General features: G+C 41.0%; 1 long non-coding RNA gene across 2 annotated transcripts in view; it reads right to left on the reverse strand.

The window, feature by feature from the left end:
• Positions 1-6,855, reverse strand: part of LOC309863660 — an 86,645-nt gene extending 79,790 nt beyond the window's left edge. For both annotated transcript variants that reach the window (XR_014311164.1, XR_014311165.1), the window contains exon 1: positions 6,756-6,855. This is a non-coding gene — a long non-coding RNA (uncharacterized lncRNA). The remainder of the gene's footprint in view (positions 1-6,755) is intronic.
• Between the last annotated feature and the right edge of the window lie 16,090 nt (positions 6,856-22,945).

Below are 22,945 nucleotides of genomic sequence, written 5' to 3' on the forward strand. Positions count from 1 at the left end.
TTGACCTCCCCCACACCCAGCTTTTTTTAGATAAGGTGGATGAATAATTATGCTGTCTCCCAAGGAAGGAAATCTGTCAGTAACCATTTCCCTGAGAAAATCACTGATTTTGACTGTGAAATATTTGCATGTTCATTCTTGCTGGTGACTATTGATGAATTGGGAAATGACTCCACTAACTACATGTCCTTCAGAGGCCAGACCTCAGAGGGAGATCAAAAAAATGAGCTTCCACCTGTTATCACTCACCTGTTTCCTCCAAGGCTGGGCCCCACGCTTGGGCAACTGTGATTCACCCATTTCTGCAAGAGGAAATAAGACCTATATGGCAGTCACCAACCCTGACTTAATGAATCAAAATCTTTGAGGTGAGATTCTGGCAGCTACTTTTTTTTTATCCCCTCCCCTGCCCACCCAGATACTTCTGAGGCACACAGCTTTGCTAACTGCTCCCCTCTTCAATTCATTTTTGAGCCCCTGAAATTAGTTTCACTAGTAGAAGGACAGGTTCATACTGGGACTGTTGATATGATGACACAAAAAGTATCACTTATGGAGTTGTGGTAGGTATGATACTGCTTCCCACAAAAGATGTCTATGTTCTAATTCCTGGAATCTGAGCATGTGTTACCTTATATGGCAAAAGGAGTTTTGCAGATTAAATTATTACCCTGAATATCCAGGTAACCCTAATCTAATCACATGGCTCCTTAAAAGAGGAGAACTTTCTGAGGAAGGTGTGACTACAGAAGAATGACCAGGGGGATGCAGTGTTGCTGACTTTGAAGGTGGCAAAGGGGTCCATAATCAAGGAAGGGGGGCAACCTCTAGGAGACGAAAAAGGCCAAGAATCAGATTCTCTCCTAGAGCTTCTGGAAAGGAACACATCCCTTCCAAAACCTTAATTTTAGCCAGTGAGACCCTGTGTAGCACTTCTAACCTACAGAACTATAGGATGATGAATTTGTGTTGTTTTAAGCCACTAGATTTATTTGTTATAGCAGCTATAGAAAACATAAGTATTCTGGACAAAAGTCTTTAATGTGAATCTAATCTAGTGTCTGTACTTAATCAGGACTGCAGGAAGTACAGAGACTAACAGAACAGCTTAAATGACACCAGACAAACCAAGAATGTAGCATATTCTTAAAGAGAGCTGGCCTAGATTATATTTTTTAAAATGATTAAGAATAAGAAATCTGGGAAGGACTTCTTGGATTAAAATAGGCAAAAGAGATATGACCAAAAGGCAATGTATGGTACCTGATGAGATTCTGCTTCAAAAAGACAGGAAAAAAAAAAAACTATTAAAGATGTTCTTGAGACGCATGGAGAAGTTTTAAGATACTCCATATTTTAGATCAGCTTATAGAATTATTGTTAATATTCTTAGGTGTGATAATGGAACTGTGGTTAGTAGGAAAATGTTATTATTCCCAGGAAATACTTATATTAAGGGGCAGAGTATCATAATATCTACAGGTTAATTTATAAAAAAAATTTTTTTTAAGTAGAAGGAAGGGAAGGAGTAAAGGAAGGGAGAGAGAGAAATAGAAAGAGTGAAGAAAGCGGAAGAAAGAATGTAAATATGATGGAATGTTAACTTCTGTTCAGTCTGGGGGAGGTTTTCTGTGTACAATGAGTTCATTGTATATTCTTTCAATTGCTCATCTATTTGAAAATGTTCATAATAAAGCAAAGTATAGAGAAACCTGAACAGTGGAAAATTTGAAGATAGAAGAATGGATCCTGAATCACCTGTTCTGGCAAATACTACAGATGGATTGATCCTTGTGTATTGGGTTTTGTGGTGTCTTCCAACCATGTACTCATCCATCCATCCATTCAGTCATTCATTCATTTTTCTATTTGCATTATTAACCAAGTATGCATTGTCTCTTCTTTGTAGGTTCTAATCCACAGACATCGCAGGAAGATAACTCGTCCCTGGGGAAGGCAGTGCTCAGGTTGAGATTTTCTCCTGAGTTCTGGGCAGTTGGCTAACCTAGAGTGAGAAAGACCCATTTCAGCTCTGACTCCCCTGATAAAAGAGAAGGGAAAGGAATGGGAAGGACCTTCTCTCCTTGCATCCCCACAACTGTGAAGTGCAAGTTTGGAAAGTTGTACTTTGCCTCAATCCCAGTACTCATCAAGCAGGGCACTTGACCCAGAGATCATCCATCTCTCCGAGCTAGGCAAAATCATTCTTTGTTCCATTCAACTAATGTTTCTTGAATCACTGCCATGTATCAAGATGCTGTGGATTCACAGTGGCAAAAACAAAGTTCCTACCCTTACAAAGTTTGTATTCTTTTCGAGAGTGAGAATGAGGAAAAAAAGAACAAATCGAAACATAAATATAACGATGTCAGGCAGTGGTAAGTGTAACAAGGAAAAACACAGTGAAGGGATAGGGAGTCTGGATGGCTGGAATGGTCTCCTGAGAAGCTGACCTTTGAGCAAAGACCACAGAGAAATGAGGGAACTTGGTCATATGCCCTCTAGGAAAGAGGAAAGAGCATGAGCTGAGCCCTTGGTAGCAAATATTCTTGGTGTATTCAACAAAAGACAATGTGGCTGGAGTGGGAGGTGGTAGAAAAGAATCTGTAGAATTAGTAATAATAATGATAATGATAATAGCAACAACAACAACAACAACAACAACAACAACAATTATATATTTGGTCTTTGTCCTTGACTGCTGGCACAGATCTCCTGAAGTCCTTGGGATTTCCTGAGTGATAGAGGTGACAGGCATGTATTCTGCTATTCAGAACAGAATACAGAATTCTGCTATTCAGAAACCCTTTCCACCACACCTGTTTATGTTAATGAGGTGATTCTTGGAGGGTCCCTAGGGAGTTTCAGGATAGGGGCTGGTTACCAGAGGAACCCCACTCCCAAAACCCTGGAGAAGAGAGGGACTGGATACTGAGTTAAATGACTAATGTCTGGTGGTTTAATCAATCATGTCTACATGAAGAATCTCTATAAAAACCCCTAAACAATGGGATTTAGGGAGGCTCCAAGTCTGCAAACACATCTATAGGCTAGGAGGGTGACACATACCAATTTCATGGAACAGGGGCTCCTGAGTTGGGGACACTTTCAGACTTCACCCCATGTACCTCTTCATCTGGCTGTTCATTGTATCTGTAGGGGAGGAAAAATTTCCCCTGCCCCACTTAGAGTCCCTGGTTGGGTCTGAAAATTAAACTGACAAAGACAGATTAATGGAAGAAAAGTAGGCAAGTTATGTTAAATTTTTACATGTGTATGGGAACCTTCACACTTGAGAATGAGGACTCAAAGAAGTGACCCAAGCAGAAACTTCTACACCTTTTAGACTAAGAAATAATACAGTTGTGAAGAATTGGCAAGGCAGAGAAGTTTGGACCAGACGTAGTAAATACTGAGAATCAACAAAGTGTATTTGTACAGTCTATTTCCCCCAAAATTCCCAGTCTCTGATAATAAGGATTTCTCCTTCCTCTTTGTAGAAGAAGGATTCCTTTCACATGTGATCTCTTCTGCTTTCAGAGAGGAAAAGCAAGGTAGTGTGGCTGGGCAGAGTGACTTTCCTGTTTCTGCTTTCCCACACTCCTTCGGTTTAAGATATTCAGGACACCAACATGCCGTATTTTGGACTAGTATGTCCTGAACCCCATCATGTCCTTTGTAATAAAGTCTATTAGTAGGCATTGCATTTTTCTGATTTCTGTGAGTCATTCTAATAAACAAATCTGAGGGTGGGGTTTGGGGAATCCTTGACTTTGTAGCCAAGTTAAACACAATGTGGGTGACCTGGAGACCGGATATTTTTGACCAGCATCCGAAGTGATGGTTGAGCCTTTAAAAGCTGTGGAGTCTGAGACTAACTCTGAGTAGTTAGCATCAGAACTGAACTGAACTGTAGGACAGCTAGTTGGTGTCCAGAAAGTAGGAGAATTTATTGATGTGGAAGGGAGAAAAAAACACACATCTGGTGTCAGAAGTGTTGTGAGTAAAAACAGATAGTAGAATACTCTGTGAATGACCGTGCAAACCCTTTCTCCTGTTTCAGGCTCAAAAGAGAACCCATGGAACTTCGCCCTCATGTGGAAAGGATCAGAATTTACATCTACTTCACTGCCACAGGGTGATCTGGATCCACCAGTTAGTTTCCTGTCGTAATTTGGTCAGAAAGTGTTTAGATTTGATGCAGGTCCCAAGTGTAATAATATACTATATTGATGACCTTATGATAATATTAGAAACCTAAGAGCAAGATAGGACTGACTTGAATGCTATAGTGACTCACATGAACAACGAAGGGAAGTTAAATAAATCCAATAAAGATTGAAGGACCCACCTAACCAGTGACATTCTTAAGAACAATCTGGATAGAAGCCACCCAGGAGGGGTGCCTGGGTGGCTCAGTGGGTTAAAGCCTATGCTTTCAGCTCAGGTCATGATCCTAGGGTCCTGGGATCGAGCCCCACATCGGGCTCTCTGCTCAGCGGGGAGCCTGCTTCCCCCTCTCTCTCTGACTGCCTCTCTGCCTACTTGTGATCTCTCTCTAAAGAAATAAAATCTTTAAAAAAAAAAAAAAAAAAAGAAGCCACCCAGGACCTTTCACAAGTGACGGAAAATACTGCTGTTATTTATTACTGCCTCTCTTCCTCTTCACCCCGCCCCCCCGCCGCATCCGCACCACAACCAAACAAGGAGCCCTGCATTTGGTTGGTTTATCTAGGTTTTGGAGAATGCATATTCCAATTCTGGAAATATTGCTAGTTCCTAAAGACTTTCTTTTTTTTTTTTTTAATTGTATTATGTTAGTCACCATACAATACATCGTTAGTTTTTAATGCAGGGTTCCAAGATTCATTGTTTACATATAACACCCAGAGCTCCATGCAATATGTGCTCTCCTTAATACCCACCACCAGGCTCACCCACCCTTTTACCCCCTCACCACCTCCCTTCTAACCCTCAGTTTGCTTCTCAAAGCAGTCTTCTTATGGCTTGTCTCACCCTTTGATTTCCCTTCCTTCATTTTTTTCCTTCCTTCTCCTAACATCCTCCATGTTATTCCTTACATTCCACAAGTAAACGAAACCATATGATAATTGAATTTCTCTGCTTGACTTACTTCACTCAGCATAATCTCCTCCAGTCCCATCCATGTTGATGCAAAAGCTAGGTATTCATCCTTTCTGATGGCTGAGTAGAATTCCATTGTATATATGTACTACAAAACTTGACCATTCTCTTACACCGTACCCAAAGATAAACTCAAAATGGATGAAAGACCTCAATGTGAGATAGGAATCCATAAAAAATCCAAGAGGAGAACATACGCAGTAACCTCTTCAACATCAGCCACAGCAATTTCTTTCAAGACACATCTCCAAAGGCAAAGGAAACAAAAGTGAAAATGAACAACATGGATTTGGAGTTAATGTAAGAAGACAGCTTCATTCTTGCTCACCCGTCATTGCTAAGGCAAATGGCAAGATCCTTAGAGAATGCCTTCATTGAGCATGGCACCCATATTAAGGTGGCCATGGCTGGGGGGTTTTGAGAGGGCAGTGAAAAACACCCAGAGCTGCTGTGCTCCCCATCCTGAGAAGAGACACCTCAAAGATGGACCGGAAGAGGCCTGGGATGCTGACAAGGGCCAAGCAAGTGTTTCGAAACTGAGCCAAGACTAAAGAACCAGCCAGCAGGAGCCACACGTACCACCAAAGACCAAAGAACCCCCACCCTTGCCCCATACACTCCGTCCCACCCCCAGAAGGCTTTCTGAGAGTAAGGTTGTGAAGGAGCAACCCCTTGAGAGGGAAACATAACCTTGATGATCAGTTCTTTGAACTTAATACTGATCCTGAAGAGACTGAGACAAAAAAAAAAAAAAAAGAAAAAGAAGAAGAAGAAATCTTTGATCACCTCACTAACCCCTACTTCTGCCATTATTAGCAGGAATAAAGACTTCAGAGCACAATGCCAGTGGTCCACAGAAAATGTGTGTTTCGTAGATCTGAAATGTAGTGTATTCATTTCCACTTGTGGACTCTGAGAGCTTGCCTTACTCAAACCCTGAGCACCCTTGACATAAGGATCACTCAGTTTTTCTGGAAATGCTCACTTGACCTGACTGCCAGATACCATACTCCTGGTTGCTTCGCCTTACAGGTCACTACTTCTCAGTTGCCTTTGGCAGCTTCATCTCCTCCTTCCAACCTCTATATGTTGGAGTGCCCCAAGGATTGGTTCTTGGAGTCATGCTTTTGTCATCTACATTCCTGACTCCCAAAGTATCCCAGGATCAGTCTGTCCTCTGGGTTCAGACTCATCTGTCCAAGTGAATCTGGAGGACTAATAGGTATTTCAAAGTCATATTGCATGGATGACATATTGCATGGATGTCCAGCAGATATTTCAAAGTAAGCATGTCCAGAACTCTGACTGCCAGCCTGTCCCCTCTCCAGGTGTCCCCACCTCTATAAATAACATGGTTATCCCTGTTTCCAGGCTATAAACCTAGGACCCATCCTTGACTCCTTTATTTCCTTTATGCCCTACATCTGGTCCATTAGCAACTCCCACTGTTCTACCATCAAACCACCCTCATCTCTCACCTTGTATACTAACCAAACTTCCTGTCTCCATTTCCCTATAGGGAATTCTCCACCTGGCAGCCTGAGGGCATGGTTTTAAACATAAGGCAGCCCTGTCACTTCCCTGCCCAAAACCCTCCAAAGCCTTCTTACCATATATGGAGTAAACCTCCTTTTTGTGGCCTGCAGTGCCATCTTCATCTCCTTTCTCTGCTTTGCTTACCCTTGTGCAGTCACACTGGCCTGCTCCCAGTTTCACATACCCTAAACTTATTGCTGACTTGAAATCTTTGCCCCTTGCCTCTGCCCAGAAGGCCCTCCCTAGGCATTCACATGGCTGATTTAACTCTCCTCTTCCTAGAGACATTCTTGATCTATATCTGTCTCCCTCCCTAAAATAGCATCCCTCCATCATTTTCCATGTTTCCCAAGAGTAGAGAGGGTTGGCTTGAGAATGAACCTGATATAGAAGACAGCAGAGTTGAGAAATTGAAACACAATAATGATATATCTTTCTATAATCATATACCATTTACAGACGATCTAATAGTGTGAGCCCTGGTTCTAAGCATGCCTGCTCTTGGATTCTTTGCCTTATTATGACCCACCAGAATCTTTGTCTGAAAATCCTGTTTGGGTTTTGTCTTCTGCCACTTGTAACCAAGAGTCTTGGTTCTAAGAACCAAATCCAGGTACACCCACATGCTATCTACCTTGACATAACTTTAGTATTCTGTCTTCATCAACACGACTTCACTTTCTAAGGTAAGCCTTTTTTTCTGATGTCTCCTAAAAAAACCTCTCAATAACGACTCATGGGTGGCTCAGTCGGTTAAGCATTTGACTTTTGATGTTGGCTCAGGTCATGATCTCAGGGTCTTGAGATCAAGCCCCACATCAGGCTCCTCACTCAGCAGGGAGTCTGCTTGGGATTCTCTCTCTCCCTTTTCCCCTACCTCCCTCTATCCCCCACTCTAAAAGGAAAAACAAATCTCTCAGTAAAATCAACATTGTACAGCAATATGAGTTTTTTGTAAATGTAAAAACTGCTAAGTCATACTTCAAAGTTGTTGAGTGCCAAAAACAAATTGTGCCATCACTGTCTTTAACAACATGACTCAAATACTCCAGGAAACTCTTGTCCAGGGAGACAAAAAGTTGCAAATGACTTTATTGTTCGGTTAGGAGTTTTCTGAAATCAAACCAATTTAAGTGGACATCGGTTTGCTCAGTATTTCAATAGACAGTTATCAAGTGATTGTTAATACCTCTGGAGGCTTCTAAACCTTCCCTCTGGGAATCTTTGCTTCACTGTGTCCACCAATCCTAATCAGGCCCATTCATGGGAAGACCTCTTTTTTTTTTTTTTAATCTTATTTATTTATTTGACAGAGAGAGAGAAGAGAGAGATGATACAAGCAGGAGGAGCAGGAAAGAGAGAGGGGGGGCAGGGCTCAAATCCAGGACCCTGGGATCATGACCTAAGCTGAGCAGACATTTAAAAAACTGAGCCACCCAGGCCCTCAAAAGACCAGTCTTAAACCAGCCTCCAAAACCTCAAAATATCAAGATACCCTGACTTTGTCCTCCCATTCTGATACTCTGTTACACTCTCAAGGTGGCAATAAATTCAGATTGGCTGGTGATCTACCAGCTGTTGTTCCAGCAATATCCTCATGAACAAGCTTTTAAGAATGATGGGGCGCCAGGCTGCCTCATTTGGTAGAGTATGCAACTCTTGATCTGGGGTTCTAAGTTTGAGCCCTATGTTGAGTGCAGAGGTTACTTAAAAATAAAATCTTTAAAAAAGAAAAAGAATTCAAGTAACTAACCCTAGACCTAAGCTCTGTGAGTATGAGTTTAGGGTGTGTGTGCACCACACATGCACTAAGGACTTTCTCAAGAATGATATCCAAGTGGAGTCTTTCTTTGGCCACATGGTCTCACATCTATTTTACGTGCTTTCTCAGGACATGTTATCCTCATGGATCTCTACAGTCATCACTAAAGTTTGAAGACATTTTTGTCTTCTTTCTCTTTTGTAACAGTTTCCATAATTGCAAAGGCCACATGATATTACAGACAGAATTGGGACCACAGTTGAGTCCTTGCCCTGCCACTTACTAAATACTATTGCTTAAGGGAAGTCACTTGATTTTGAACCTTACTTAAAATGCAAGTAGTGCTATGTATTAATCAAAGTTCTCCAGAGAATCAGAACCAACAGTGTTTTTTTGAGGGTGTATGTGGGTAAAGAGAGAGAGAAAGAAGAAGAGAGACACAGAGACAGAGTGAGAAAGATTTATTTTAAGGAGTTGACTCACATGATTGTGGAGGCTTGGCAGGTCTAGAATCTTCAGGGTAGGATAGCCAGTGGGAGACCCTGGGAGGAGTGACAGTTTGAGTCCAGTCTGCTGACAGAATTCCTTCTTGCATGGGTAAAGTCAATCTTTTTCTATCAAGGCCTTCAACTGATTGGATGAGGCCCACACAGCAGAGAAGATAGTCTACCAATATCTTTAAAAAAATCTGGAATAATGTTTGACCAACTATCTAGCTAGGTAAGCTATCTAGCTAGCTTAGTCAAGTTGACATACAAAATTAGCCATTACACCCTACCAGACTCTCTGTTTTTAACAACAATAACAAAAAAATCCAACTCGATCTAATGTCATTTCTCCAAACCCCAATATTACCATCTTCTACTTTCCTAAACTTGTCAGTCATCAATTATGATTTTTCTTCGAATTGATGGATTTTTAAATTTAAATTTACTTTATTTTTTTATTTTTTTAATACTTTATTTATTTGTTTGACAGAGATCACAAGTAGGCAGAGAGGCAGGTAGAAAGAGAGGGGGAAGCAGGCTCCCTGCTGAGCAGAGAGCCTGATGTGGGGCTTGATCCCAGGACCCTGAAATCATGACCTGAGCCAAAGGCAGAGGCTTTAACCCACTGAGCCACCAGGTGCCCCTAAATTTATTTTAAAAGAAAAGTTTATTTTACTACATTAACTAAAAGTTAGTACAATTTTACATATACACAAAGTAATTATAAAAATATATACAGGAGAACCTGGGTGGCTCAGTCACTTAAGCATCTGCCTTTGGCTCAGGTCATGATCCCAGAGTCCCAAGATCAAGCCCTCCCCACTCCATGGTATCCCAACTCAACAGGGAGTCTGCTTCTCCCCCTGACCCTTCTCCCTCTCATGCTCTCTCTCTCTCAAATAAATAAAATCTTTAAAAATAAATAAAATAAATAAATAAATAAATACAATGTGAAGAAATTTAAGATATAAAGTCTAGCTAGAAACCACTGCCCCATCTAGGTTCTGGACTGAGTCCTGCTCAATCTTTGTAAAAGAAAAAAGTAAAGAAAAGAAAAGAAGGGAAGGGAAAAGAAGACAAGAGGAGAGGAAAGAAGAGAAAAGAAAAGAAGAGAAAAAAAAACAACAAAAGGTATAGAAAAATAAAAAAAGAAAGGAGACATAATAGCAAACTGAACTCAATTTTGTTGATATATTCTAAAGGAGTAAGAAAAAAATTTTAAAGAATAGTTTTTTAACCACAAATTTGGTTATTACATTATTTTTAGGAATGATCTAAAATCATTGCATGTACAACAAGAAGTATTTCTCATGGATATGTATCTTATTCCTGGGAAACACAGATTCCTAAGGGAGATGCTCTGCTGTTAAAGAGCAGGAATCTAGTGCTTAACACCAAGAGACAGTGAGAGAGACTTGAAGTGTATGTTTGCTGGGGGACAAAATGCTTCATATTCTGTAAGGTAAGCCTTTTTCTCTGTTTTCACTCAAAACCTCTCAGTAAAATCGACATTTTATGCTAATGCGATTCATTCATTACAGATGTAAGAAGGTGCTGAGCTCTGCTTCAAAAGTTGCTGCACAGCAAAACCAAAATCCACAGAGACAGCCAACATGTGGGTGATAAATGCCATCTCATTCAAACGATTATTGGACATGTATTAGACCCAGGCACTGGCCCAAGCCTTGGGAATGTAGAGACAAAGAAAACATGGCCCCTGCTTTTATGGTGTTCATGCTAGGAGGAGGGACATGGTGGAGTGAGTGGTCTCCCACAGAACAAAAGCATTTTCATACAGTTATATGTAAAAATTCTATGCAGAGCGGAGAACTTGCTTGGTTTGATTTCGTTTGGGGAACTTTTTTTCCCTCTTGAAACATATCTAGGTTCTTTCTCTCTTGGGAAAATAGTATGTTTCCGGTTCCACTGTTACATTTAAAATTCATATTTTTAAATCTATTGGTAGAAAAATCATGTATTTTCTTTGTTAAATAAGAGACTGAGAAACAACATAGTATAGTGAAAAAGACTAGAATTTCTCATTTTTAGTTGGCCATTCAGTAACTGGGTAACCATTCTCTGCCTCATTTTTGTTTGAAAATGAGGGACTTGCAACTACTTAATACTATGTCTCTCTTATGGACAAAAGATTTGCTATTGAAATTTACTTTTATATAAGAGGATATAATAAATATATGTCCCTTCCCTCTCTGGCTTCCCTTATATGTGTGACTATGTGATTACTATCTTGCCAATGGAATGTAGAGAGAAATCTGGTTTAAAAAAAAAAAAAAAAAAGATACTCTGGTCCCTTCCTTCATCCTGCAGCTTGGAACATCCTGTAACACTACTTGCCGTCATGGAGCATGAGGATGAAGGTCACATCCCAGGCACACAGAGTGGGGAATTGGTTTGGTTTGATTTGGTTTTGGAAATTTTTGTTTTTGAAGGATTTTTTCACTCTTTTATTAAGTTTTTTTTTTCTTGATTCCAGTATAGTTCACATGCAATACATATAACATAGTGTTATGTTAGTTTCCTGCTTTAATTAGTTCCCCCATGGTCTACTGAGTAACTGTTGTGATTAAATGTATTTATTTTTGCATAGCCTAGAGCATCTCTCAATATCCTTTCAGTACTGGAATTGAACTAAAGGAAGAGAGTGTTAGCTTTCCAGGACCAACCGTTTGCTTAAGCCAGTTGATCAAAGGAATCACCAGACAGTAATAGTAGTAGTAGTAGTAGTAGCAGTAATATTGTTTTTTAAAAATTCCTCTTAGATAAGTAACACAGTCAAATCTTTGCATGCTCCCATTTCCAAATGTCCTATATTAATGCATTCATTTGTTCACTCATTCATTCACTCAACAAACATTTGCTGCTTTTTCACTATGACAAACACAAATTGTCTTTTCCCTTGCAGATCTGATGGATGTGAAAAAGCAAACTGATCCTTTGGGCACAGTATTAAGCAGCTAACTCATGAGGGTCAAGACAGGCTTCCTGGAAGAGGCAAAGGTTTTGGCTTGTTCCTGAGGACAGAATATGTGTCAGTCAGGCAGTGATGTCAGAGAATAGGGTTCCAGGTAGAGAAAAGAGCACATACGAAGACTAATCTTAGAAGCTAGGCATGAAAGAGGAAAGACATGAGGGAAAAAAAAAAAAAAAAGAAAAAAAAAAAAGAAAGAAAAGCAGATGTCCCATGTGACTTGAGTGAAGGCACTTGGGGGAAAATAATGGGGGGAAAGTTGATAGAGTTTTAGCCCTATCCTGAAAGCAGTGGAGAGCCATTTAAGGAATTTACATTAAGTTAACTCTTCAAGTATTACATAGGTTAAGTAGTTGGTAGCAGTACTGCTCGCAGTAAGAACCATCTCTTGCACAAATTTAAAGAAAAAGCAGATGCAGTATCTCCTCACATCTACCAGAATGACTAAAATGGAATGGATAAATAATGCCAAGTGTTGGCAAGGATGGATACCCTCATCCACTGAGATAGTGTATATTATAACAATCACTTTGGAAAACTTCGTTGGTAGCAATCACTAATGCATAACCTATGACTCAGCAATCCACTCTGTAAATATACACCCAATAGAAATGTGTACGTAGGTCTGCATGTACATGAGTACAAGATTGTAGCAGCATTGTTTCTAATAACACAAACTGGAAATTTCCCAAATGCTCATCAAGAATAGAATGGGGACATGAATTATTATATATCCACACAATGAAATACTGTACAGTAATAAGAATGAGAAAATTATAGCATACAACAGGAATGAATTTCAAAAACGCAATGCTCAGTCGAAGACACCAAACACAAAAGAGTATATATTCTGTGATTCCCTGTAGATAAAGTTAAAAAGAGGGCACCTGGGTGGCTCAGTGGGTTAAGCCGCTGCCTTCGGCTCAGGTCATGATCTCAGGGTCCTGGGATCGAGTCCTGCATCGGGCTCTCTGCTCGGCGGGGAGCCTGCTTCCTCCTCTCTCTTTCTCTGCCTGCCTCTCTGCCTACTTGTGATCTCTCTCTGTCAAATAAATAAATAAAATCTTAAAAAAAAATAGATAAAGTTAAAAAGAGAAAAAATGCTCTCTGTTGTAGGAAGACAAGATGTGGTTGCCCATGGTGGGTATTTACTGGAATGGGCATGAAAGAAGCTCCCGGGGTGGTAAAAATGTGGTTTCTTGACCTGAGGACTTGTTATCTGGGTATGTTCGTCTTGTGAAAAACTCATCCAAGTTTTTACAATTTGTGTACTTTTCTATATGTATGTTACACTGCAATAAAAAGGTGCTACCTTCCCCTAAAACACACACACACACACACACATATACACACACAGGAAAACAAATAGAATACCAGTTACCAGCACATTGCTCTGGGACTCGAGTCTAGTGAGAGACCAGAAGAGTCTTTTCAGCAGGTAGTTGAGCTTAGTGCAAAAATAACAAAAGGTGGCCAACTGACATGCAATTTTTGGTGTCCTTCACAGTATTTCCAACACTTGTAATTAAGTTGACACTTGAACAACATGAGTTTGAACTGTATGGGTCCACTTGCATGTAGTTTTTTAAAATAAATATAGTACAATACTGTAAATGTATTTTCTCTTCATTTTGATTTCCTGAATAACATTTCCTTTTTTCTAGGTTATTTTATAGTAAAAATACAGTATATAATATCTATTATATACAGAATGTGTGTTAATCAACTGTTTATATTATTGGTAAGGCTCTGGTGAACAGGAGGCTATTGTAGGGGAGTCAGAAGTTGTATATGGATTTTCAGCTATGTGAGGAGGTTGATGCTTCTTGCCCCCACGATGTTTAAGGGTCAGCTGTAGTCACTAACATTCTTAAAATTTTATATAAAATTCTAAATGCCTTTCGCTATTTGCTTCTCTAAAAAAACAGTAAAGATCTAACAACACTGCTCTAGTTTACAGTTTTAGAAGAAATCTTTGGCTGCTTTGTAGAAAATATACTAGAAACAACAAAAGCAAAAGTGGAGACCAGGTAAGAGGCTGTTGCCAGAATCCAGATAAAGGGTGAGCGTATCTTGGATAACAGGAAAAATGTGAGTAAATGTTCAAATTCTAGACATATTTTGAAAGCACAACTCATTGGATGAAAGCCAAAGGGAACTCTGGAAGTTTAGGCTTGACCAATTGGGGGGAGATGGTTGTCCATCACTGAGGTAAGAGAAGCCTGAGAACTGAGTAGGAGTTTAAGGGGCATGAATGGGAGTAGTCTGTTTGGAATATGTTAAATTTGAGACAGCTTTTAAATAAGAAAGTGCTGATTTCAAGAGATAGTTGAATATTTGATTCTGGGGTCCAGGAAAGAGATCTGTAAAGGAGATATAATTGTGGGAACCATCAGTTTATGGTGGTATTTAAAGCCATGAGATGAGAGGCAACCAAGGGAGTAGTTGGAGTCCCAGGCCTGAAACTTGGACTTCCAACATAAAGTGGTCTGCAGGGAAAAATAGGAAGCAACAACGGAGACAAAAGAGGAGTGGTCAATAAGAAAGGACAAAACCAAGAGTGTATGGTATCCTGGAATACAAGGGAAGCAGGTGTGTTTCTGAGGATGCAGTGGTCTACTGTGTCAGGTGTTAAGGAAGGTGAACCCTGTTGAAGGGTTGGTGGATTTAACAACCTGAAGTCTTTATGACCTTGGTCAGAACTCTCTTGATAGTATAATGGGGCAAAAGGCAGACAGGGTGAGTTCAGGAGACAATGGGAATAAAAGAATAGGAATCAGTGAGTTTAGTTAACTCTTTCATAGAACTTTGCTGCAAAAGGGAGTTAAGAAGAAACATCACCAATCCAGGGGGCCAGAAAAGCATCCTTTTGTTTGTGTGTCTGTTATTTTGTTAAGTGGGAAAATTAACTGCATATTTGTGTGCTGATAAGAATAAGCTGGCAAAAAGCAAACAATGTTATAGAAAACAGAGGGAAATATGGGGAGAGATGTTCTTGAATAGTCAAGAGAATAAGATCCACAAGCAACTATTATCTATGGTGGTACACTGTGTGAGTACAGATGCTGGTCAATAGAAAAACCTTTCTGGGTCTCAGTTTCTTTATCCTTAACTGGGGCCTATAATGCTTATCTCACCTAGATTTTATAAAGGCTAAACAACTTAATATAGGTGAGTTCCTGGTTCCCAGGAGCACTCAAAATATGACAACCACAGTGATTTGTCTCATTATCCCTAAATCACAATTTTCAGGTCTGGAAATCTCTCTATTGAGAAGTTGTATGTCTATTAAGTAAACACAAGAAGCTAGTGAGATTATGTTTATCCATAAATAACTCATCAAGATTTTTTTTTTAAGATTTTATTTATTATTTATTTGACAGAGAGAGAAATCACAAGTAGGCGGAGAGTCAGGCAGAGAGAGAGAGAGAAGCAGGCTCCCCGCTGAGCAAAGAGCCCGATGCGGGGCTCGATCCCAGGACACTGAGATCATGACCTGAGCCGAAGGCAGCGGCTTAATCCACTGAGCCACCCAGGCGCCCCAACTCATCAAGATTTTTTAGAACTTTTTCACTCTTAATAAAATGCCTCAGACTACTGCATGAAACACCTCCCTATTAAGATATTAAATCAGGGCTCCTGGGTGGCTCAGTGGGTTAAGCCTCTGCCTTTGGCTCAGGTTATGATCTCAGGGTCCTGGGATGGAGCCCCGCATTGGGTTCTCTGCTCCGCAGGGAGCCTGCTTCCCCCCCCCCCTCTCTGCCTGCCTCTCTGCCTGCTTGTGATCTCTCTCTGATAAGTAAATAAATAAAATCTTTTAAAAAATATATTAAATCAAAGGCAAAAACAAAATCTGGCAAAGCAGCATATTTCATATCTTTGGCAACCTGTTTGCATAGATTAATTTTAAACCCGAAGATTTATTTAAATGTTCCATAGCCTTTATAAGAAAATGAAGGTACTGGAGCTGCTTCGGGCTGTGGATCAGACTCTGTGAGAAACCACCTCCCTCCCTACTTTATTTCACAACACAGATCAGCCAAACAGATAAGCCAAAAGTTTGAAGTCAGCCAAGTTGCACTGATTAACAAACTCTGAGCCCTAGCCCTGAGGTTAACTTGCCCTGTTAGACTTGACCATTCTGGGTCTCCGTTTCTTAACCTGGAAAACAAAGGGCTTGGTCTGATGCCATCACTTCAGCTCCCACAATCTGTGATTCTGAGAGCTTGAGATTACATGAGGCGTTATGGACAGCCGGAAGAGATTGCTTGAGGACACTGCTATCCCACAGCAGAATTTGGACAGACTGACAGTTCAACTTCTTTGAGTCTCAGTTTCCTCCTTTCTCAGCTGAAGTGTGAGAACGAAACACAATCTTGTTCAAAAACCACTTTATTAAGGGTACTCTGCTATTCCAAGCTAAGGGGCTAAAACAGTGGCCTCAACCAGAAGAGGGCAGGGTTTGCCAGGATCAACCTGTGGGTATACTCAAAAGAGTCACATCTCTCCTACCCCTCAGAAGGTGACCAGTGTGGTAGAGAGGTGTCTTCTCTTTTTCAAACTGGTAGATTTGTAATGATGGCATAGAGCCTTCACCGGGGAAGAATATTAAGGACACAAGTGGACTTGTCGATTAATGCTGTCTGCAGTGGATACAGGAGTGGTGAGACGTAGCTGTGGCTCTGTGCTTGCAATCCCAGGTTTTGATGGGTGCAAGTTTTTCAGAAGGGATTTTTCAGTTCCATTTCATTCACTATACCCTTCCTCTCCCTTCAAGACCGTGTCATCTCCATAGGTAGGCTTTGAGTGCTCTTCAGATTTTAACTTTGACCAACCCTGAGAGAAGTTGCGTTTGTGAAGAAGTGTGGCAAAAGCTGACTTTCCTTGCTGGTCTTTGTGGTGTATTGTCTGCAAAGGTGATCACTATGTCCCTCCTCACATCAGGAGAGACTCACTTTCCCCAACCCCAAAACTGAGCTGGCCTTGTGATTTGCTTTGACCAACAGAATGTAGCTAATGGGATTCTGGCCTTGGGACTTCTAGGCCTACTCTTTAAGAATCTAATTAGATTCTTCTTTTATTGAGAGGGAAATCCAGCCAACCATAGAGAGAAGTCCTGACTATCCATGTGGATAGACAAGAACACATAGAGGACAAGCTAGGCTCTGGACATATGAGTGATTCCAGCCAACACCAAAAGAGTGATGCCCAGTCATCCTAGTGGGTCCCCAGCCATTCAAACCTGTCCAGCTAGGGCAACAGACATGTGAGTCAGGCCATCTTGAATCGTCTGAGAGCCATGCCAGCTAAGACCACATGGGGGAAGACTTAAGCTATTCCAGCTGGACAGGGCGAGACACACACACACACACACACACACACACACACCCATTCCCAGCCCACAGATTTGTGCACAATAAAATGGTTATTGTTCTGAGCCAGTAATTTTGAGAACACCGAAGCTCAGATGAGTTAATTACCTTACCCAAAGTCACAAAAAGACTAAATAGCAGAACTGAGATTAGAACATAAACCCAGGCTTCCCCAAACTGATGATGAAACTCGTATTCTTTCTCTTCACGTTCCATTCTAGCTGCATAAAGAACTTGAATTTCACAATTTTTTTTAAAGATTTTATTTATTTATTTATTTATTTATTTATTTATTTATTTATTTGACAGGCAGAGAGGCAGGCAGAGAGAGAGGAGGAAGCAGGCTCCCTGATGAGCAGAGAGCCCAATGCGGGGCTCGATCCCAGGGAGCCCCAGGACCCTGGGATCACGACCTGAGCCAAAGGCTCAATTGAATTTCACAATTCTAATTACAGAATGTGGGCTTCAAAGGACAAACATGTTTAGCTGGTACCTGAAAATTCAGCTCTCAACTATATACTGACTTACTCTGCTCTCTAATTACTTGATCAGACATATTTCGGTTTGTAATTGCTCAGAAGTCAGCAAAAGGGAATGTTTCCTGACAGTATTTTGAAGAATATTCATTAGATTTATTATAGATAAGCCTCACTTTCCACAATAAAATCAATCTTTGCAAGCATTATGAGAATTTTTTTTAAAGTTTTATGTAAATAAAGCTGCTGTAAATTTAACTATATTTAATGAAATAGAAGTTTCCATTTAAACAAAATCAGCAGTGAACATTTTAATAATGCTTTTAAAACATTTTTAAGATGATGAATCACTTAGGGTCATTTTCTGTCCTAGAAGCTGAGATTTTTTTTTTTTTTTTAAGATTTTATTTATTTATCTGACAGAGAGATCACAAGTAGGCAGAGAGGCAGGCAGAGAGGAATGCAGGCTCCCTGAGATCATGACCTGAGCCAAAGGCAGAGGCTTTAACCCACTGAGCCACCCAGGCACCCTGAAGCTGAGAATTTTATGTTAGATTTTCTTAAACTGGAGCACAGCTTTAAAAGATGAGAACCGTGCAGAGCATAATAGTCCTTGGCCCAAAGTAAGTGCCAGGGGGGAAAATGGTAACAATTGCATGCCTGTTGTGGCTGAATCGTGTCCCCGCAAAAATGTTAAAGTCCTAACCCTCAATATCTATGAATGTGACCTTATTTAGAAATAGAGTCTTTGAAGATAGAATCAAATGAAGATGAAATCATTAGTGTGAGCCCGAATCCAATATGACTGTTGGCCTTATAAGAAGAGGAAAACAGGGATGCCTGGGTAGCTCAGTTGGTTGGGCAGCTGCCTTCGGCTCAGGTCATGATCCCAGCGTCCTGGGATCGAGTCCCACATCGGGCTCCTTGCTCCGCGGGGAGCCTGCTTCTCCCTCTGACTCTGCCTTCCACTCTGTCTGCCTGTGCTCGTTCTCGCTCGCTCTCTCTCTGACAAATAAATAAATAAAATCTTTAAGAAAAAAAAAAGAAGAAGAAGAGGAAAACACCATGTTCTGACAGAGATAGAGATTGGAAAGCTGGGGGCACCTGGGTGGCTCAGTTGGTTAAGCCACAGCCTTTGGCTCAGGTCATGATCCCAGAGTCCTGAGATTGAGTCCCACATCGGGCTCCAGCTTCACGGGGAGTCTGCTTCTCCTTCCAACTTTCTCTCCTCTCATGCTCTCTCTGTCTCCCTCTCAAATAAATAAATAAAATCTTTAAAAAAAAAAAAGAGAGAGAGATTGGAAAGCTGAAGTTCTCATCCAGGGAATATCAAGTATTAAACAGGCATCACGAGAAGCTAGGAAGACACCAGGGAAGTTTCCACCCGGAGCCTCAGAGGAAGCATAATCAGGCTGACACCTTGGTTTTGGACTTCAAGCCTTCAGAACTGTAAAAGAACAGATTTCTGTTGTTTTGATTGTTTAATAGTAATGTGTTATGGCATCTCTAAGAAACTAATAACATGTTTATCATTTTCTTTGACTTAGAAGGAAATATTAGAGGGAGGAAGATATATGAGGAAACAGAACAGAGGACTATTTTTTAGTCAAATCAGTAGATATTCCCAACCCCTGTCTCCCATGCCACTGACGGTAGGAAAAAAAAAAAAAATTAAATACTTTCTGAAGCTCTGCTGCAGCTAGAACTGCTCGTGTGACACATTTCCAGCCAATGAAATATCCATTGTTTGTTTGACAAAAAGATCAAGGCTTAGCTGGGCGAGTCTTTCTTGTCCCCCCTCCTTCAATTCCAGTTACTATCTTGGGTTAGAGCAGTCACCCTGCAACAAATAGGTAGCAGACATGAGAGAAAGACCAAGAGAATCATTGTGCAAAGCCAGAGACACTGCAGATCCGCAGAACCAATTCTAACCAACACTTATCTCTAGACTTGAGTTACACGAGAAAAATAAACTCATATTTGTTAAAGCCCTTACACGTTGGATTTTCTGTTATACTGGACACATTCCTAACTGATGGGAGATGCTATGGTGAAAGTTCAGACCAGAAGTAATATATAAAGAGAAGAAAAGCAGAGAGGGATGGAAAAACCAGGAGAGTGAAGAAAAATACTGTAAATATGGGTATTAAGTTAGCACTTGGAGATCAATAAAGTACAGGGAAGCAAAGAAGCCTGGTGTCACTAGGAAGTTTGAAGACTGGGTTCTGGATGGATTTCTTCTTCTATAAGCAGCTATATACAGGGATGCCTGGGTGGCTCAGTCAGTTAAGCCACTGCCTTTGGCTCAGGTCATGATCCCAGGCTCCTGGGATCAAGTCCCACATCGGGATCCTCCCTCAGTAGGGAGTCTGCTTTTCTCTCTGCCTGAGCCTGCTTCTCTCTCCACCTCTGCCTGCTTGTGCATTCCCTCTCTCTCTCTCTCTTAAATAAATAAATAAATAAATAAATAAATAAATAAATAAATAAATGCAGTTATATACAGTTCCCTATCTCTGGTGCGGCAGATGGTTTTGAACAGCCCATGGTAGCCTTACAGGTAACACAAATAATTGAAGCCAGATGGTGACAGAAAGCAACACAATTTATTCTCCCAATCTACAAACATACAACAGTCTTCAACCATTGAAACTCATTAGCTTTTTCTACCCAAACATGAAATTCTCTGCTCAGATCAGCGCAGTGCATCAGTCCCCAAATTTAGGCTCCAAAGTTGAGAGAAAGAGTATTTGCAGAGTTCCACTTTCTGAGTTGGCATTTTTGGAGGATAACATTTTTGTGACACAGTGTCTTACAGAGAAGAATTCACCCAACTTGACATTGTTTCTAATTATTAACCATACACATTTTAAAAGAGTGCTTCACAAAGTTCAGTCCCAGCCCAGCTGCAACAACATTACCTGGGAATTTGTTGTCAATGAAAGTTCCCAGGCCTCATCACAGATATCCTAAAGCAGAAACTCAACAACTTGTATTTTGACAAGGTCTTCAACTCACTTGATGTGCATCTATTAACCAGAGAGATTGGTTGCAGAACATCTCTGGCTTGACAGAGTTGATTCTCCTAATCTTCCTTTGATATACAGTTGGTTACTGGTGGAAATCTTCTTAGAGGCCAAAGAGCTTCTTGAGAGAAAACCTTCCCTTTGCAGCTCAACACTAGTAGAATATATTTGGTAGTTGGAATGATCTTGGCTGAGGTTAAGCTTTCAGTGGGGAATGCCATGTGAGGAAATGGAAAGTCAGGCTCCAAGCCAAGTTCCCATGATAGAAAGGCTGATTCTGTCTGGCATGTACCTACTACTGGAATCCCCACGCATCCCCACCAAGCAGCTTGATCATGCATCTGGGGTCTTGCTCAGCATTTGAATTTCAACAAATGGTTTCTACCATGGAAGCCTAAGCATGCAACCAGTTGTCCTAGTGTGACGGTCAAAGAGTAAGACCTCTTTGAAGAATCACTGCATCTTTACCAATAAGGTCACACACTGTGCAGTGGCACAGTATGGCCAGAAAACAGACTCTGTGCTTAAGACATTTGAAAGCTGAATTGAGTCCCTTGCACTGAGAAGACTGCTGAGATTCTTGGAGGATTGACGGGGAGAAGATTTGCTCCATCAAAGTTCTTCGTCCTGCTCTTGCTGGACAACACTGAGTCTTAACACCCTCAGGTTTATCATTCTGCCCTGTTCTACTCTGTATCAAGAAGGGGCTGAGTTCAATCAGTGGAGGAGTTTGTGTGAGCCTTGAGGGCAAGAGGAAAGAAGTGGGTGCTACTCTCCCACCCTTTCTGCCTAAGTCAACAAGTTTGTCACTTCTGCCCTTCAGGCCCATCATGGTCCCATCTCCAGCCACATGATCTGGTCTCTAGGTTCTGGTGACACATTCTCCTCCCTTTGATTTTCCAGGCTGGGGGCACTGATGGCTTCTTGATAGTACTCATCCCTAGTTCTAGTTTGGCTTCTTGGCCTTTTTCATTTACTGATATAATAAATTCCTTGCAATAAGTTTCCTTTGTTGTAAATACCTAGAATGCTTTCTTTTTTTCTGATCAGAACTAGATGATACATACAACTGATTTGTCAATCGCCACAAAAGGGTAAATTGGATCTTTCAACAGAGATATATAGATAAAGTAGATTTCAGATACCAAAGGAAAGTTGGGAGTCAGATGCCACAGTCCTGAGAATTTATAAAAGAGCAGGAGACTAAGAAGTGTCATAAACCCCTCACAGACACTGAGGATTGATCTCTGTCTTGTATATACCCCAGACTCCCATACCTTCTGGCTTCTAGTTGGGTTCGGCCAGTAGAAGACATCGGTTGGAGATAGAGGTGTAGTAGGAAGAAAGAAAGGGCACTTAAACAAGTTTCCCAAAGCATAATCATGGTGCCCCATGGTGAGGTCAGGGGAGGGCTCCAGTTGTGGACCTACACCAGCTGGAATCAGCTGACTGTCACTCCTCCTCTCTTCTAGTCTGAGATTTTAGCAGTAACTGCTTTCCTCACCTATGGCTACTGTTCTTGGCAGGCAGTCCCTCTCCAATGATTATAGATTCCCCCAGCTTCTCTGTAACACTCATACCTAGGAGTGATAATAGCTCCTCTCTGTTGGTGTCTGCTGGATGCTTCCCATTTCTTGTTGGTTCCATTAACCCTGCCCAGACCTTTGGAAGATGACCCCCCTTCCAACTCTCTTTAATTGCCCTCTAAGTGTGCCATCTGTTTTCTGCCAACAGGGTGATTTATACAGGGCTTACAAGGATCAGGGGTTGGAAATTAAAGAGAGGGTGTGTGAAGAGGACTTCCTTTAAAAGATCTGAATTGGGAAGTCAGGAGGAAGGACCTCATGGGGACCCAGGGAAGATAATAACTTTGGGTCATTAGAAGTTCTGAGCATAGGGGACAGAAACGGGGGTCCTTTTGGAGTGTGGGCTTCACAATCAAAATAGGGTATTCTGACCCTATTATAGGGTGTTCTGACTAGTCTCTATGTATAGGGTGTTCTGACTAGTCTATTTCACTGAGGAAACCTCGGATATCATGGGCTGGTCAAATTTACTAAAAGAGATTCTTCAAACCTCTTCTGAATGCCAAAGCCACACTTCCATTTTATAAAGACTGAGTGGAAAAAAAAACGTGGGAGCAATGTCTCTGCA

This window comes from Mustela nivalis (genome assembly GCF_964662115.1).
Source record: "Mustela nivalis genome assembly, chromosome: 4".
NCBI lineage: Eukaryota > Metazoa > Chordata > Mammalia > Carnivora > Mustelidae > Mustela > Mustela nivalis.